Source organism: Euprymna scolopes, chromosome 9, assembly GCF_053919585.1.
Source record: "Euprymna scolopes isolate OS-2025 chromosome 9, ASM5391958v1, whole genome shotgun sequence".
NCBI classification, from domain to species: domain Eukaryota; kingdom Metazoa; phylum Mollusca; class Cephalopoda; order Sepiida; family Sepiolidae; genus Euprymna; species Euprymna scolopes.
The window spans coordinates 147,553,775-147,574,634 of record NC_136490.1 but is presented as its reverse complement, the minus strand read 5'-3'; the positions used below and the strand labels follow the sequence as shown (position 1 = coordinate 147,574,634).

General features: G+C 34.6%; 1 long non-coding RNA gene across 1 annotated transcript in view; it reads left to right on the top strand.

Annotated features, from left to right (window-relative positions):
• The window catches only part of LOC145284899 (uncharacterized), a 48,922-nt gene extending 30,263 nt beyond the window's left edge, over positions 1-18,659 (top strand). The window contains exon 2 of the long non-coding RNA XR_013868903.1: positions 17,265-18,659. This is a non-coding gene — a long non-coding RNA (uncharacterized LOC145284899). The remainder of the gene's footprint in view (positions 1-17,264) is intronic.
• Positions 18,660-20,860: the final 2,201 nt, after the last annotated feature.

Genomic DNA, 20,860 nt, shown 5'->3' with positions numbered 1-20,860 from the left:
GACGGACTGAGCATACAACTCTCTTGCGTTCTTTATTACTTTTTTTACAGTGGTTGCTGGCAGTTCTGAAAGCGGCTTTAGTCTCAGTACATCTATTACGTTGGAAGCAATGGAAAAAGTGATTTCTATGCGCAATGGCAGCAGCACATTCCGGAGAGAACCACGGCTGGCTGTTAGGTTTTTACTGGAATTTTTTCGAGGGTATGAAACGGTCTATACCTACAATTAACCATTCTGTCAGGACTGATACTATAGAGGACACATCCTTTTTAAACATAGAACGCAGGGTTAGATCTGATATAAATGTGCGGAAGCTATCCCAGTCAGCCATAGAGTATCAATATACTGTACGATGGAGAGGTACATCTGGGAACTTATTACATTTCATTATTATCTTAACTGATACAACTGAGTGGTCGGAAGATCCAAGTGGAGACAGAACAGAAGCTGAACACAGTTCAGGGCAAGTTGTGAGAAAGAGGTCTAGGAGACTTGCATACTGGCTGTCAGTATCGGGAACACGGGTGGGTTCGTGAACAATCTGAGTGGGGTCATAAGCAATGGAGAAATCATGACAGAACCTCCCCCTCATCACCGGTCTTGTTTGAGTGAGTTAACCATTCCACATTGTGAACATTGAAGTCTCCACAGACATGAATAGTAGCTGACGGATAAGCAGATAGGGCGTGATCAATTTTCTCAGATATGCTTTTAAAGATAGTAACTCCGCTGTTGTGGGGTCGATAGAGAGCAAATAGAAATGCAGTAGTTTGAGCAAGGGTAAGTTAGGATCTTCTATGGAGATGTCACTACCACATGGAAAGCCATCTTTAATATAGGCACATATTCCATACCCATGGCGATCCTGGTGGCCAGATTTGGAAGTTAACTTGGAGTGTCATTTAATTACGAACTCATCTAGGGAAATGGTCTGTCCAATACCAGTTTCACTTAGAAATAATATGTCTGGTTTAGTCTCCTGTAATTGGGTTTCAACCTCTGGGAAGCTAGAACGTAGACCTGGTAGGTGTTAGAGAAGGAGACCTTGTATTGGAGGTCTACGTTAGAAGTTGGAGATCCGGGTTTAATCTGCCGTATTAAATGTTTTGTTTTTGTTGTTTGTTCATAACCAAAAAAGAAGTATCTTTAATCAACCTCTTAAATTGTTATATTAAAAACAATTGGAAACAATAGAAGGTGAATATTTTTAATAATATTCTTCTTAAATTACTCTTTTTCCTAACAAATTAAAAACATTTTCCTCTGGATCAAAATAATTCGCTTCCTCAAAAAACTTTTATTTTCCTCGTGCGCTTTTAACGAGAGATGTTTTAGAATGCTTTCATTGAACTATTTTAAGTTTTACATTTTTAATTTTGAAAAAAAAACATTCTTCTAAAGAAAACATTCATTAAGGTAAAATAATATATTTAAAATTTTCATTTTCTTTTAATAGAAAATTTTGATTTTTATACATAATAACAACCACTAAAGACGCCGATGAAACATTTGTTTTTTAACATGTCATTTAATACGAAACAACAGAGGGTTGAAAAATGCAATAACATGTTTTAAAGAAAAAACTTAGACGGTAGAGGATTAGTTTAATTATTCGGACTACTATTCTCAAATTATATGTGATGTAATGGAATGACCTAACATCCCTTCATAGATGAAATGAACTATACCCTCTCACGTGACTGAGAGAGAAGGGAAAAGACAGGAAGAGAATAAGACAAGACGTCGAGTAACTCTCATGCCACCTGTATTCTCTTGTAAATAAACCCTTTGTCTTTCACCCATAACTCCGTGTTTCTTGCTGTATTCTTATTCTGAAGAGAAGAAAATATGGCACGGATAAATTCAACTACTGAAAAAAAAAGCTAAGACACACAAAAAGTACGTTATATTTTTTAATTCAATCTGTTACGGTCCTACTGAAAAAAGAAAGAAATTGACATTTTACGAAGCATTGAAAGGATTAATTTTTTAGAGTGACCATTTCAAATTTCTTTTGTTTCATAAGAAAAAAAAATACAGCGGAAAAAAACACGTGTAGGCTGTGTTTCAGTGTCAATTCCGTGGGTGTTGCAAAAACGTTGTCTACAAAAGAATGTTTTTTTGTGGTTTAAGAAAAACTATTCAGTTAATTTATTTAATGCTTTGTGCAGGTACTGTTAACCTTTTTGTTTTATTACTGTGTTTTAAAAAAATTCTTTAACATGGAACGATTAGCCGAGTTTACAAAAACGATACAATTAGCACTGGCAGCTCAGCAAAGTCAGATGGAATTTTTACAAAAAGAAAAGTTAAAACAAAATGACGTATTAAAAAAATATTAATGAAACAAGAAGAAAAAAAGATTGTCGGTTCACTGCGGAAGGAATTGCAAACTCGCTGACAGAATTTTTATTTGAACCAATTAATGGCTTAACGTTTCTAGCATATTATCGTAGATACGAAAATATTTTTTCCAAACGATGTCATACCTGGTCGGATAAAGAAAAAATTATTTTACTGTTGCAAAAACTGGGTTCCCATGAAATACCAAGTATACCAATTTATTCTCCAAAGGAAACCCGAAGATATTTCTTTTAAAGAGACTATAGAAATTTTATCGAACATTTTCGGGGAACGGGATAGCTTATTTTATACTCGTTATAGGTGTTTAAATATTTTGAAACAAGATGATGAAGACTTTATCGCCTATGCTGGGAGAGTAAATGCCCAATGCGAGTTATTTAAGCTGAAAGATATAAAAGAGGACATGTTTAAATGCTTGATATTTGTGAAAAGGTTAACATCCTCGAAGGATAAAGAGATTCGTTCTAGGATATTATCCATTATGAACCAAGACATAGAAATAACCTTACAGAAAGTTACTGAGGAATGCCAGAAAATGTTATGTTTAAAACAAGATAATACTAGTATCGAAGAGAAAAATGATGACAAAATACAAGGGGTAAAGCAAGGTGACCACTATGTAAAAAATACTGTAAGACGTGTGGAGGAAAGAATCATTTCACAAAGAGTGCTACTTCAAAAGCAAAATATGCTATAAGTGCGGGCATAAAGGACACAAGTCAACAGTATGCAAAAAGGAGAAATACTGTAAGCCTGAAATAAAGACCATTGATTCTAAAAAAGAGTCCATGTATGGTAAAAAGGGAAATATATTGAAGTCAGAATCAATGGCCGGAAAGTAAACTGTCTTTTGGACACTGGAAGTGACATATCCTTAATTGGTGAAACAACATGGAAGAAAATTGGTTCTCCAAAGCTGCAAAATACAAAATTACCAGAGGAATGTCTGGAAATAGATTAAAATTTAAAGGTGAATTTTATACCAATGCAACCCTGAATGAAAAGACGTTAAAAACTAAAATGTATGTGATACCTGGAAAAATTCTAATCTATTCGGTATAGAATTGATGATACTTTTCAATTCATGGGAGAAACCAATAAACTCATTTTGCAAAAGAGTAAATGTGACAGGATCTGAAAGTCCCAAACTGCCAGGAAGATTTGTTGGGGATTTGAAGAAGGATTTTAAAAATGTATTTTCTGAAGGTCTGGGTTGCTGCACTAAAACGGAAGTGAAATTTGAACTGAAAGATGAAGCGAAAACGGTGTTTAAACCCAAAAGGAAGGTTCCGTATTCGGCATTAGAAACCATCGGAAAAGAATTAAATAGACTCAAAGAAATCGGAGTAATAAAAAAATTATGGATGCCATGCTAGCATGTTTGGATTTTGCAATGGCCTATTTAGACAACATTTTGATAAGAAGCAAAAATGTTGGAGAACATAAAAACCATATTCGTAAGGTATTCGAGAAAATAGAAGACTACGGATTTAAAGTGGCTCTCGAAAAATGTAATTTTGGTATGGACAAAATTGAATATTTGGGACAAATAGTTGATTTGAAAGGTAGAAGACCTAACCCAAATAGTATAGAAGCAATTAGAGACATGCAGAGACAGACAATGTAGTGAAGTTACAGTCATTCTTGGGTCTAGCAAACTACTATAATTCTTATAGCCCAAATATGCACGAACTAAGAGCACCATTAAATTGATTATTGAAGAAGAATAAAAATGGCTCTGGACAAAGGAATGTGAGGAAGCATTCCAAAAAATTAAAAGATGTTTGATATTAGATCTAGTGTTAGCACATTACGATCCGAAAAAGGGTCTAATTGTAGCGGCAGATGCGAATACGGTTTAGGAGCGGTGCTTCTACACAGAATGGAAGATGAATCTACTAAACCAATTTCTCATGCCTCGAGAGTTTTATTACCCGCTGAAAGAAAGTACAGTCAGATCGAAAAAGCGGGTTTGGCGATTGTGTATGCCGCGAGAAAGTTTCATTGATTCATTCATGGAAGATCTTTCGTCTTGGAAACGGACCATAAACAATTACTATCGATTTTTTGTTCGAAAAAAAAGGGATTCCTAATCATACGGCAAATAGATAACAGAGATGGAGCATTATTTTGCTCAATTACAATTTCAAAATAAAACACCTAGCATCTAGTAAAATTGCACATGCAGAAGTTTGTCGAGATTGATCCCCAATAAAACTGAATTTGAAGAAAACTGTTATAGCAGCACTAAAAGAAGAAAATGAACTAACAGATGTATTAATAAATACTGTTAGGGAACTTCCTGTTACACTTGAGGAAATAAAGAAAGCAGCGAAAACAGATAAATATACTAATAATATAAAAACACAAGTGGAACAAGACGAAAAGAATAGAAAAGGATTAAAAGTGTTTCCATGTTCTATGTGTGATGAAACTGATGTACGCAGACAGAGTGGTAATACCGCAAGTATTACAAAAGAAAATCATAAAAGAATTCCACATGGGACATCCTGGAATCTCCAGAATGAAGGCCCTAATCAGAGAATTCACATACTGGCCTGGAATGTATCAAGACATTGAAGAAATTGTGAAATTATGTAAAGGTTGCCAACTAGCCGCAAGATCTCCCCCCATACCTCGCAACCTTGGCCTAAAACAGATGTACCCTGGACACGCATCCATATCGATTACGCAGGACCTCTGAAGGGATATTATTACCTAGTAATCGTAGATAGTATGTCAAAATGGCCAGAAGTTTTTAAATAAAAACACCCTACAGCGGCAAACACAATAAAAGCGCTGGACGAGGTATTTAGTCGGTTCGGAGTTACGAAAACAATTGTTAGTGATAATGGCACTATGTTCATAGGTCAAGAATTCAAGCACTACTGTGAGGCACTGGCCATTGAACACATTACAACACCAACTTTTAACCCTCGATCAAACGGACAAGCGGAAAGATTTGTCGATACTTTTAAACGAGCTTTAAAAAAGAATAATAAGATCGACGGGGAAGAAAAGGGTATTCAAAAATTCTTAGCAATATAGGATAACACCAAATCCAAATGCAAATGCTAAATTATCCCCAGCTGAAATTATGTTTCCTAGGAAGGGACGTTCAGTGTTCGACCGGTTAATCCCAAGAGAAAAAGTAAAAAGTATCAAGGATAATGTAAGGTACAAGACTTAAAATGACGGGGATAAAGTTTTCTTCAAAAATTATCGGATAGGGAAGAGTTTTTGGGAAGAAGGCATAATCTCAAGAAGAATTGGGAGAGTGGTTTACATTATAAAAGGGCAGACATTTTTCTACAAAAGAAAAACATATTAACCAACTGAGACCCCGATACATAGAAACAGTCAGAAACCAACAGTTACCAATGGAAGTGCTATACGACACTTTCCATATACAACTTCCAAACAAGGAAGGACCAGTAACTCAGAAATCAAGTCACTCTCACAAAGTAAAAAATCGGCACAAATGGTGAGAAGTGAAATCAAAAGGAAAAGGACCGAATTTTTTTTGACAAAGTCTAAAAAGGAAAAAATGGTAGAAGCAAAATTCTATGGAAGAATTTAGCTTGGGAGGAAGGTGATGTAATGGAATGACCTAACATCCCTTCATAGATGAAATGAACTATACCCTCTCACGTGACTGAGAGAGAAGGAAAAAAGACAGGAAGAGAATAAGACAAGATGTCGAGTAACTCTTATTTCACATGTATTCCCTTGTAAATAAACCCTTTTGTCTTTCACCCATAACTCCGTGTTTCTTGCTGTATTCTTATTTAAAGTAAGGATATAACAATATGTTATTTTCGCAATATTACGGCCCATATAATCTGCCACGTCCGTCAGATTCATTTTGGAGACTGTCAAAGCTTTCATTGGTCGAAACGTTGGGAGAATAACATCCCAGATTAAAACAGTAGTTCCAATAATCCAAACAACACAAATTATCAATGGACATCTAAAATAATTCAGAAATAAATTATCAAATGAGATCATATGCACTCATTATAATATATATGTGTGTGTGTGTGTTTGTGTGTTTATGTTTTAGTTTATATATGAATATATATTATTACATGTGTGCGTTATATTCATTGATTATTATTAATAATGGCGATAATGGTAACTCTCCATATGTAGGAGCATGTGTGTGTCTACATTGAGGTTTCAGATTATTTCCGCTGCCTTGTAATCAAGTTTGTAGTTGTATGCATTCATCGTTGCACCTTTTTGTGTGACGAATCAAGATATCGGTGGAGTTATTAAATTACCGCTGATGACTTCCTCACGTGTCGGAAACACGTGAGTAACTTAGCCGAAACTAAGGCAAGTAGAGCATGACTTGAATACTCAAACGGATAGGTTGGTTATTTGATTCCACCGTCGAGTTACATGAAACGGAAATGACGTACTTGAAACAATAAAGGAGTGCATGACTTGCATCGTCTATATTTACATCTACAACAAGGATGTTTATATATAGAACGGGTATTTTCATTTTAACATAAGTATATAATGTCTCATACCTTTGGTAGAGGTTTGGGGAAGTCAGTTGGTGGGAAATTGGACTCCAACTTCTGGTTATCCAGGGTTAAAACCTCGCTGTATCTAGCTACACTGATGAACCGAATTTTGCAAAACCTACAAAAATATAACATCGCAATGTTTCCTGACGGGGGTATACATCTGTGAATTTAATATTTTCTAGCCATCACTTTCTGTTTAGGATAAATTATAGAGTTCAAAATAGACTTCGTAGCCTCGTAGGAGATGTCCCTTTTCTCTTCCTTGCAACCTCTATCTCACAGAAGAGATGTTGCGAGTTTGTCTCTGATGTATCGTTATTTTCATGGAAAGTGTTCGACTGAGCTTCAATCTATGGTCCCCCCTCGCCAAACTTTCACAAGAAACACTCGTCTAGCTGTAAACACTATCAATAATTACCCCCACTCTTTACCTGTGCCTAAACCTAAACGTAGATTCCATGAACAAAGCTTCTTTCTTAGAACTGCACGCCTGTGGAATTGTCTTCCGTTTTCCTGCTTTCCGGCTGACTACAATATGGTTGTCTTCAAGTCTAACGTAAATAAGTTCTTGATGAGCCGTTCCATATAAGTTATCAAATTTACCAAATTTTCATTACTAATGATTACTATATTGTCCAATTTCTACTGTACACTCTTTAACCCTTATCCTTGAGTGGCCTCTTGGCCTTGATAATGTGGTGATGCCTATGTAATATATATATATATATATGTATATGACAAGGCCATAGGGGAGACAACTAAGCAAACAAAACTAAGCAAAATTCATCCCAAAGAAGCCTCAAGCTAGCCCGCTAGGACATTATATATACTAATGTAGGCAAATTAAGGCATATTTTGTTGGTTTGAAAATATTTTTTTACTAATTGTCAAAAAATTCTAACCATACAATAGTAATCTAATCTTCAAATAGCCTGCAAATTTTCATGTAGTTTCGTCCTATAAAACCAAAGATATAAGCATTTCAATATTTGATTTAACTACGAGTGTATATATATATATATATATATATATATATATATATATATATATATATATATAACCTTTTTGACAGTTCTAAATCTCAGCGACTATTGATCAAAGTTAAGAAATGAAGCCGCGTTGGGAAGGCAACTAGCTGATTTGTGTAATGGACTATGTGATATTTTCTCTTAACGTCGCACATTATAGAGATCAAAAGGAAAAAATTCCTTAACCTTATCAAAGTATATTTTCCACCAAAAAATATCCTCTCTAAGATTTAAAAAAAAAACTTCTCAAACTAAGTAATAGTTGAAGTGATAACCTTTAAAATATTATCTAAAATCACAATAGTAAAATATTAAATAGCAACCAAGAACCTAATATGTCTCTCAACTCGCCTCGCTTCCTGTGTTTAAGTGAAAACTTGTTTCTTTCCAGATTACAAAGATAGAGATAAGCTCCTTAATAAAAGAAACGAAACCTCTATCAACTGTGGATAATACAAATACAATTCATATGCGTCCATAATATATCGTCAAATATTAAAAAAAACATCGTTAAATGTAATATATTTCCTATGTTAGTTTTAACCATGAAATTATAGGGAGGGGCAACCTAGATGATTTTCCTTTTCCTGTGGTTTTTAGGGTTATTTGTATTAGATAAGGTCTCGGTAGATTTTATTTGAGTGTGTTCATATCCATATCTTTTAGACCTTTATTATAAAAGTTTTTTTTATAGACGTCGAGGATTGATTTGTTAGATGAGTGGTCACTAATTCTTTTACTAATAGATTTTGGGATATGTTTAATCACTGATTTCAGGTGGTTTGACATAGGGTGGACTTATAATAGATTAGCATTATCTTGTCTATATAGTTCGTATGATTCTTTGTTTTGGATTGAAAGTTATATCTATATATATATATATATATATATATATACATATGTGTGTGTGTTTGTGTGTGTGTTTGTGTGTGTGTGTGTGTGCGTGTGTAATATTTGTCTATACAATCAATATATCTGTAATATTTGTCTACATAAATAAAATATTTTTGCTCTTTTTTATTGAGCACTCTTAATAACCTCGTTTTCATTCAGGTGTTTTCCCTCTGAATACCTTTAACTTGGTCTGTATGTAATATATATATATATATATATATATATATATATATATATATATATATATATATATATATAGCTTAGTGAGTTAGAAAGAAGAGAGTGAGTCCACTTCTATAAGAGGAGACTTACCGGGATAATATAAAACTCAACAGGTTTCATTGGAGTTTATATGGGAAAACAATAAGAATGGAAAATGAAGTCACAAAAACTATATATTGGTAAATATAGAACGGTTCATTTATTCAATAAGATATACAAACATTTAGTTAGGGGATAGAGGGGACCCCGAAATGCCCCTCTATCCCCAACTGAATGTTTGTACACCCTTATTGAATAAATGAACCATTCTATATTTACCAATATATAGTATTTGTGACTTCATTTTCCATTCTTATTGTTTTCCTATCTATCTATCTATTTATCTATCTATCTAGCTAGCTAGCTGTATCCATATCTATATCTATCTAATATATATATATATATATATATATATATATATATATATATAAGCTGATTAACCTATCACATTTAGTATCTTAAACCTTGTTAACGAAATAACTAACGTTTCCATGAAAGCAAAGGATGAGCAAAATAATGTATATTGACACTTCAAAAGCATGTGGACCTGATCTAATCTCGGCTGTGCTATGGCAAAAAGTGCTCCGCCGAAGTAGCTCCAGTTCTCTCCAACTTTTACAACAATGAATCTTGCTTTCCTACCTGCTGGAAAACTGCTTATTTGGTACCAGTTTTCAGGAATTCTGGCGAAAAAAACTGACCCAGTAAATTACCGCCCCATTAGTCTCCTCCCACTTTTCGCCAAAATATTTGAGTCCATAATTAACCAAGCTCTAGTCGATCACCTTACAGATGCTAAACTTCTGATCGACCAACAATATGGATTTAAGCAAGCCCGTTCCACAGCAGACATCCTAACTGTAATCTCTAAGCGTATATACCATTCACTGGACAAAGCAGGGGAGGGCAGAGTGGTAGCTCTAGGTATATCTAAGGCTTTTGACAGGGTATGGCATAAAGGTCTTCTTAGGAAAATTATATCGTACGGTATCACTGAAAGAATACTTAACAATTAAATCCTTCTTTGATAAGAGAAAAATTCAAGTTGTCCTCGATGGTCGTACATCTAAAAAATATGATATAAATGCGGGGGTGCCTCAGGGGTCTATCCTTGGACCTTTATTATTCCCAATATTCATAAATTACCTCCCTGACAAAATTGTCTGTGAGATTGGCATATATGTTGACGACACCACACTCTATAACAGACACGATAGAAAACAAATGAACACATATCTAAAGAAATGGCAGAAACACTAGAGAATGACCTCTAATCTGGAGTGGAATGGGGACAAAAATGGATGGTCTCATTCAATGCTGCCAAGACTAAACTTGCTTCCTTCAATAACTACAAGAAACCTTCTCTACCACCAATAGTAATGGCCAAAGACTCTTTATCTCAAAGTACATCTTTTAAACTCCTCGGCCTAACTTCACAGGAAACATGAGTTGGAACAATTACATTGAGAGCATTGCCAGGATCGCTGCGAAAAAGGTAGGTTCTCTCTACCGTACTAGAAAGCTACTAACGCCCGAAAGTATCCTTTACACCTATAGGCCATCATTCGCCCATGTATGGAGTATTGTTGTCATATTTGGGCTGGTGCATCTGCTACTTGTCTCTCACTCCTAGACAAGGTCCAAAAGAGAGTCACCAACCTCATAGGTCCTGAACTGTCATCTAAGCTTTAGCCTCTGTCCCATCGACGAAATGTAGCATCCCTCTGCCTGTTCTACAAGTACTATAACGGTGAATGATCCGATGAACTGCAAGCACTTGTACCCCCTCGACGTAATTACCCCCGACAAAGCCGACAAGCAGAAAAATCACACCCCTTCACAGATGAGATCCCTAGATGTAAGAGAGCTTTCTACTCCAATAGTTTCCTCACCAGAACCGCTAGATTTTGGAATTCCCTTCCGGGTTCCTGCTTTCCCAACTGTACTGATATGCAGAAGTTCAAGTGTAACGTGACCCGACATCTTGCTGACCAACTCCCCACATAGTACCTCTGCAGCTTTTGCCTTGATAGTAGCCCCCTACACCAAAGTGGCAATGTGCTTTGTTTGGGGTGAAAATGTAATTAATTTTTTTTTTAAATAATGCCCACTGAATATTGTATTCTTGTCACTTTTCCTATAACATGGAATTCCGTGATCGGAAATGAAAAGGTAAAAACCAAACTTTTTTCTGTAGTCATCAACTTTTTTGCATTTATTTCAAGACTTCCTCGAGATGATTGATACAGAGAATTTTTTTTTCTTTCTTCATATCAATCGTCCCAATAAAGTCTTTAAAAAAGACGAAAGTTGATTGATATGTAAATAGTGTTGGTTTTTACGTTTCCAATTTTACACACACACACACACACACGCTCACACACGCACACGCACACGCGCGTGCACACACACATACACACATATGTCGTCATTATTATTATTATTATTAATATTAATTTTATTATTATTATTATTATTATTATTATTATTATTATTTGTACTCAATAGTAGTTCTTTACAAAGGTTATCATCAGAAATTGCTTGCTGACAAGAATCGGTGGTATTCGCTGGAGTCTGTGTGACAACAAGTCTGACTAGATTTCCAGTACTATGAACCTTTTTCGATAACCTTTGCAAATGAATTTGCGTTATCGCAAAAGTCGTTTGCCATTGGCATTTTGCTGGCAATTACCATTGATCATCACTGGAATTTGAGTGGCAATAAGCCCCCCCCCCCTAAACAACCAGCCTTTTTCGCACTCATCCAGTAGAGTCTGGTTAGTGTTTTTTCTCTTCGCTCTTTCCATCCTACTTCGACTTTTCTCGATTATTTTTGTGATGTTAGTCAATATTGATACTACATCTTTGGATGAGGGGGGGGGGTAATTGACTTACAATTATACGGTTTCAGTTTTCTTAGTTCCATAAAGCGCTGCTTCGTGTTTTTGTATTTCTTCTGTTGCACTTTTTATATGCTCGATTAGCGTTTGTACTTAATGTGCATTACTCTCCGCATTCAAGGATTTTTCTTAATATTTCACCTATTTTCATTATTGCTATCTGTTGTATCTTCTCAGCCCCCCCCCTGATTACAATATCTTCTATTCTTTTTTCTAAATTTCTAGTTTTATAAATGAAAATTCGCATCAAATAACAAAACTTATTTAATGAAGAGCAAAAACCCATCCAACACACACATCTCGTCGTACGTCTCACGGCTTCAGACAGATTTTTCGAAAATGCCTCCCCTGTGTCCTCGTCCACAAATGATTTCAGCACATGTCTCGAGAGATATGGATAAATGGACTCATGTTTTCATTCGAATTCATGCGGTCCGTGGACCCTTGAGCCCTCCCTATCTGCGGCCATTCAAGTTTTGGCAAGAAAAAAAAAATATTTCAAGCTGAATATAAATGGTCGCACCGAGACGGTGTCTGTTGACGGTTAAAGAAGGCCCATATTGAGTACGAGACTAGCTTGTTGGATGCGCATGACACAAACATTTTCAACCCTTTACAGTCACCAATAAAAACAACTAAACAATCAACTCAACCATACAAAACGAGAGTAGGGAGGACAGTTCACTGGTCCAAGAAACTCGCAAGAGATTACTATACCTAAATTCTACGATCACCTTCTGCTGCAGACTCATCAATGTCGATCGGTGGTGATATTCCCACAACTGTTCTTGGTGGGGAGCCCTATAGCAAAGAGGAAATATGCGAGAGTTAAGCTAATTTACATATCGATTCATGCAAAGAGCATAAAACCGGGTGATGTCAAAAAAGAAAACGATACATGCTATCTGATTATTCACCGCGACGAACGGACTTCGCTAAAAACGGTTCAGAGTATCTTAATAGTGATACAGCTAATGTGTTTATACATTTTAGTAGGTTCCTATTAAATAGTTTAGTTTCTAAAAGTTTTCGCGACTAATGCCTAATGTCTTAAGGTAGGCTGTCGTAGCCCTGGTTGCGTGGGATGGCCCATTGTCGTGCCTAAAAAATCAATTTACGGTGTCGCGCCTGTGGAAGGTCATCCAACCATGGTGACAAATGCTCATTTAAAAATATATATAATGGCTTGTCAGGTTGACACCTTCTGGCACTCGAAATGGTCCAATTAGTTCATCGCAGATTGTTTCAGCCCAAAACATGATACCCCCATCTTTCCGTTGACAGCAGAATCGATGAGAGGTAGGGAATCTAAGAGGACTCTAAACTTTGGCTCACCCATCTGGTCCATCAAAGGTTGCTCTGGCCTCATCGGCCAAAAGAATATTTTCAAAGCTTGTTTTCATGTATTTCTGAGCCCAAGCCAAACGTTTTTCCTTATGAGCTTGGTTTAAACCAGGTCTTGCTATGGGCGTAATGCCTCTTGCAATTTCGTTTAAGACATTGTAGCGTGTCTTTCTGGACAAGGAAAGTATTCCAGCCTTGTAAAATATAGCAGCACTGTTGCTGTCCGGCTGCTTGATAAGTTGATGGCGAATTTTTCTAACATCACGAGCAGAAACTGACTTTTTTGTGTTTTTGTCCTTTCATGGTTTGATGTTTGGATTTTCAACGAATGAAGCCAATGTTCTTCGATCTCTTCTAAGCTCCTTGGCTAGATTTACGAGAAATAAACCTTTTGCAAGGCCTGCAATAACACGCTCCTTTTCACTAGCTCTCAATCGACCCTTTCTAGGTATTTTGTGAGACCTGCAATAAAATGATACACACTTATAATTACCAGAAAATAGAAAAATAAGCATAATTTTCACAATATTTGTTCAAATTCCACGAAAATCAGAGAAAGAAGACACCTTGTTATGCTCTTCCAGTGTTATAAATTTCACTACTCTGCGATTCATAGCTATTTTAAAATTAAAAAAATATTGACCTGAAATAAAGCGATACACAGGGTTTTTATATATATATATATATATATATATATATATATATATATATATATATATATATATATATATAAATCCTGTGTATATATATATATATATATAAACTCTGTATATATATATATATACATATATATATTGTGTTGAGTTTTTCTTTTTATTACGCTTACATTGATATTAAAAGTGTACTTTTTCTACATAAAGATTATTAAAACGAATTTCTTAATATACTCAATTCAATCATGGATCCTTGAGCGATTTCATGACGGTTCACTAATTTGCATATTCCTTTGAAAAACGAGCGTTCATCAAATTCAGTATGACTGATATGCAATATACCTAGCTACATTATATAATATAAACTATACTTCTCCTCTAACACTATGATCAATATAGTTCCTCCAATCAGCCTCAATAATTTCTTTCGCTCCTAATGTAACTATTGCTAGACGTCGCATCCTTATTATGTTACTAAGCATCTTCTCTACTTTTCGTTAGGCTTCAAAATATCAGGGTATAAAGAGTTATCTTACACAACACCGCTTATTGATGTATACCCTTATTGAATAAACGAATAAATCTATATAGATATATTAGTATATGGTTTTTATAACTTCGTTTTCGTCCTTTATTGACTTATATATATATATATAGAGAGAGAGAGATAAATACCTGTTCACATACACTTTTCACGATAAAGCTAGAACCCAGAATTAGATAGAATCGAGCAATTGCATCGACAACGGACAACGCCAGACCCAAAGTGGGCTTCGATGTACTGCATCTCATCAGTGACGTGCTCCGACATAGGCGCGAACCCAGGTCGTCGCACTCATGAAGTGTGCAATACAGACGACCAAACCATATGGGCCACGGCGCAATCTATTGGCTATACCTCGATTTTTTAAATTCTTATATTTTTATCCAGTTCTACATTCTACGATGTGGCAAGCAACGCGTCCTATACAACTAAGATAGTTACTGCTGGTATGCAGGCGGTAGATATCACATCTACAAACATTAACTGAAATTAGCCGACTCCCCAGACACGATTTCGGAACAACCTATTTGTTGAGGGACATCACGTCCCTACGAAGGATGACCCGCTTTTTCTACACATATTAGACATTAAGAGGAGATTATAGATAAATATATAAATATCCGTTCACATACACTTTTCACAATAAAGCTTGAACCCAGAATGAGATAGAATCGAGCAGTTGCATCGACAACGGACAACATTCTGGCGTTGTAAGAATACGGTGAAAAAAAATCAATAGTGCTTGATCGCAAATGTGAGAACTTCATACGAATTATTTAAAAACTATACATTACATATTACCGAGATGTACCAATGGTTTGATTATAATGGGTCAGCTCTTTTTGGCTGAATTATTCCAAAATAAATCATCATCGTCCGTCAGAACGAAAGGAAATGCATCGACTATGTATATATATATATATATATATATATATATATATATATATATATGACCTTGTCGGTGTGTGAGAAACGTCTCTATTAAACTCCTCTTTGACATTTGTCTACAGACTTGAATTTTAATATATAGGGTATTTCACCTCGGGAAAGACAGAGAGATTATGGTGTAAGAAAAACTAAGTAATAAGATTATGTTTAAGAAATTAAACAAAAAACTCTGAAAGTGCAGGTAGAAAAAGTAAATGAAGCAATGAAATATGTGAAATGTAATCCCATCACAGAAACAAATAGTTTGATATTAGTAAGAAGCGTTTGGGTTGCGGAAGATAGAAATGAATCAAGGTGGAAAATAAGAATAAAAGATGGCATTAAAAAATGAGGAAAAGATGAAAAAAGTTTGAGAGGACAACTGGGTGCGAGTCAGACAGAGAAATTCAAACAACTGAATGACAAATACAGAGTGAATAGAAAAGAGATTAAAACTGTCTCAGGGGAAATCAAACAAAAAATGCGAGCAAAAAGTGCGAAAGTAAAGAGATATGAAGAGAAAATTCAACAGTTCAGAGATAATATGTTATTCAGTCTAGACCAGAAGAAGTTCTATGAAGGACTTAAGAGGCGATCAAATTATGTAAATGAAGTACAAAAGTCAGAAGAGTGCACAAAGTTTTGGAGTGATATTGGAAGTGTAAAAAGAAACATAATGGAAGTGTTTTGTGGCTGGAAGATGTGAGGAATGAAATACAAAGTAAGTTAAAATAACCTCAAGATATAGCGAAAGTGAGCAAGGAGAAATACAATGCAAGAAATTCCGAATTGAAAAGCTACCGGACCAGATGGTTATAAAAAACTTTGCCACCTTGTATGGAAGGGTTGCATCTCAAATCGATGGAATGTTGACATGTAATTCTGGAATGGAGCACGTGTGGAAGAACGCTCTGCTAGAAGGATATTTCAAGGGGCACTGTGGTTGACAACTCTGAGATATACAAATATCTGGAAAATCAAAATATCTTATCGGATATAGATGAAGTAGTAGACGGAGAAAAAAGTCAGTTGCTTATAGATAGAACAATACTTCGGGATTGTAAGAAAAGATTCACACATCTATGCATGTCATAGATATATCACCGCAAAGCATATAATCTGGTTCCACAGAGCTGGTCAAAAGAATGAATGGAAATATAATGTGGAGATTTCTTGGAAAGAAGCATAAAAGTGTCATTAACATCAAATGGAGATTTGGAAGAAGTTCATGGTAAGAGGGAGGTTTTATGGGGATAGCTTGTTGCCATTATTCTTTGTTTTGTATATGGTACTCTTATCGTTTATATTACGAAAGGTAAATGCGTGTTATGAGTGGAGAAAGAAGTACTGGGTAATTCGTTTATTGTTTATCGATGACTTAAAATTGTATACAAAATCAAATACCAGCTATACAACTTTGTAAATGTGGTTCAAATGTTAAGTAATGAGAAAAGTATGAAATTTGGCAGGAAGAAGTGTGGTGCCTTGAAATTGAAGAGGAGAAACAGTGCTGAAAGTAAAGGAATAACATTTTTGAATGGGGAAATAATAAAAGAGGTTGGAAAAAAGGAATTGTGGAATTAGATAAGATAAAAGAAGCTGAAAGGAAGGAAATAATAGAAAAAGAATACCAGAGGAGACTACGGTTGGTTCTTAGATCAAGATTGAATGTTAGGAACAAATTATTATTATTATTATTATTATTATTATTATTATTATTATTATTATTATTATTATTATTGTCTTAATATTTTGCCTGTGTGTTAAATTCTGTTCTTTCATTAATTATATTTTTCTTTATTATTTTTCAGTCCGAAGTAATAACGACCTGTTGCGAAAAACATACATTCATGCCAGCGACGATCTGTCCTCGGACCAGGTGCTGAATTCAACTGAAATCGTCTCAAATACCACGATGGCTTGAAACGCTGAACTTTAGTAAAGGCGGAGCAACCAAGCTCCTCACCAACTGGGAGCGCCGGAAAAGTCCTCCAACGCTACCTGGTAGATTTAAAGTCAGACAACACAATCCGAATGTTGAAAAACAAAATAGCATCATTAGCATGTATTTATTGTTATAATGCTGCGATTAGCACGGTGCGAAGATGTATTTGTTCTATTTCAGAAATGTGGAAAATTTGAACTTCAAATGACGTCATCGATTATAAAATTGATATTTAAAATTTAAATGACGTCACCGTTTATGAAAAAAGTAGATTTAAATTTTAAATGACGTCACTAATCATAATTGCTGATAAAAAATGTTTTGTTTTGATTTTCATATGAAATTGTTATTTACATTATTTTATAGTCAAGCTATTTACAGCTCATTTTCGATTTTTTTTTTTTTTTTTTTTTTGTCACGATATTTCGGCCATTGTTTTTATCTTGTCGTCTTAAGCTTTGTTTCAAAATTGGCATCACTCTGGGCAACTTGAACATTGCCGCTAATTCAATTAAACAGATCAACAAAAATAAACAAAACAAATAAAATGTCAACAATATAACTATTCTTAATTTCAATTTTCATGATAAGATCCATTTAAAATATTTGACATTAAACATTTTGAAAACTTAATTTTATTTAAAATTCACTTCTTCTTGTCAAGTATTTAAAAAAAATGTCTATATATAATTATATTGATCGTATTTTAAAACTTGAACCTGAATAAAATTAAGCTGATAAATAACGTTGTACCATGTTATTAGTAATAAACTGGTGTACTTCGCTAAAATATTAATACTTACTTAGGTTCGGCAGTTTTTTAATATACAGATATTTTTAAATGAACACCTAAAAAGACAAATCTGCTCGAAGGAATGACTCCTATTCTTTTTTGTAAGAGTTAGCGTTCTTGATTTTACCGTTTTTATTTCAAATACTGATAGGTGTAATTATAATTACAACATAGTAATATTAATTGTTTTAAAGTCTATTATAGACATATCAAGCTTTCGATTATAAGATAAACATGTTTTCCGTTTCAAGAATACCAGCGTTTGGCCAATTTCGATACGATCTTGAAAAAGACCCGAGAATAAATCTGCCGGAGCATTCTGACAATAAAAATCAAAATGTTGAGATCATCATGGTTATTAATAATGTAAACTTTGTTTTTGTTTTTTATTAAATATCTTCTGAAACGAAGCACAAAGGAAAAAAGGAAATATTGGAAGAAATATTCCAGAAATAACTAAAATAAAAATCTAAAAATAATTAACATGTCAATGAAGACGACAGTAAAAAATCAAAAACTTTTTAAATGTCTAATGTAGATTAATCTTTCTTATTCATGTTTAATTTGTGCGTGGCGTAGTTATTTCATGCAAGGCTCACTCGCACGCTTCCTACTAATGGCGGCATCTAAAGTTTAACACAATTCCATTGTTTTTCAGTGCAAGGCGACACTCAGAAAAAGATTGGCAATCGGGGATCTATGGAGCACGTTACGTAGGCATATCATTTGCTGCTACATAAACCAGTTGCTTAGAAAAATTTTAAAAGAGGCTTTGTTAGTAATATTCAGGAATAAGCAGGATTGCACAGAAAATGTGTAATTGCTTCTCTGCCGTCATAGTTTTATTTTTTTTTCTTATATTATATGTCAGCTAATTAAAAAAAATTAATCTATTCTACCAATTTAAATATGTTTTACAATAAACAATCCTTTACTGTTAAGTGTTATTTAAATAAAATTAATGTCATTTTTATTCAACAATAACATTTTCTGACGTCTAATTCGATTTCAGAATAATTCATTTTCCAAATGGATACAATCGATTTTCGTTGTCAACGACGCAAAATTAACTCCAATTTTCCCCTTTGACCGTTGAACACCGGAATATTGTACTTATTAGTTATCATCATCATCATACCGTATGAATCCGAAGATTATGTTGTTGGCATTGGTTTCCCTGTTATTTTCTTGTCAGAAGTCTTTCTAGGGATCACGTGAAGGTAGCCAACATCTTAAGTGAAAGTGAGTTTTGGGGAACCGAACTGGATTCGAACTTGGCACACCCAGGTTATCAGTCCGTGGCGTTAACCACTAAACCACCGTCGCCTCCTATATTACTTTTGGTAGTTTTTAATGTTAACAATTTACTTGAATAATAACAGTGTGTTATGCACTACGCTGCATTTCTTGATGCTATTGCTTACTAAACAATCGATTATTTAATTCACGGGACTGGAAATTGTACGAGTTTTATTTTTTATTTTTTATATTCGTTGCTTATTTCCAACCCTGCGAACTAAATAATTGTTTTTAGTAATATCAGTATCTACAAAAACAGCTTAATACATAAGATGCAGCTTAATTGCTTAGCAAGTATACCTCCTACAAATTAGTGTCTTTCTGGGCTTCACTGTTTTTCGTTAAAGTATTTTCAGATTATTTTTAGAGACTCTTTTGTAAAATCTCACATAGCTTTCTGATTGTATTATATACAATTAAATGTTCTACTAGCCGTAGAGTGTCCTGACGTTGCCCGAGAACATTGACGAAAGCAAAAATCTCAACAATCATAAGTAAACTGACCGAAAAAAACTTTTTTTTATTAACGAAAATGCATAAACAAATGAAATAACACTTAACAAATGAAACATTTTATTTATAAATTGTTTATAACTTTATTTTTTCGGATTGTGTAAGGAGTGTGCACATTAAAAATGTATATTCAATATATCTCCCTCCCTTTTCATTTAAAATAAATATTTTCTTATGTGAAAAATCGACTTTGTGACGAAATATCAAACAACTCCAGTTTATTATCCGTTGGTTTGCAGATGCCGCGCACATCGAAAATCAACCGATGTCGACTTTGTTGCCCCTTTGATTTTGCTTATTTTCTGAGTTCCTTAAAACCTAAACGAACCTGATTTTATAATTTATCGAGGCCGAATGGTAGCTCAGAATAGCACCTCCTCTGACATGACAGGATTACTCCATCTTTCGACGTATTTGACTCTTCTATAGATAGAGGATCGCATTGGATGTCAGTTACTTTCTAAGGAAGTAGATTGATTGTACATCCGCCTTTATAGAGATCATTTAATAAGTATATGAAGATATGTTTCTCCGCGATAAAGGCGTTGTTTAAGTGCAAATTCAAAATGTAAGTTTGTTGCATAGGTGATGCCTTTTTATTAGATAGAATATTGATGACGGAGAGAAGAGAGAGGAGAGACATTTATACAGTTCTGTGGACCTTGTAACATAGGTTAGCGACTGAGAGAGAGGGGGACACATTACTTAGGATCGGGGTTATACAAAGTTCATTAATAACGATTACACATTACCTTTGTTGTAGAAAGACGACACGAAGACGGCAGTTACAATAATATAAGATGTTCTTTTATTCCATTTGACCTGTCGAAATGATGATGACATCCAGGAATTCAAAG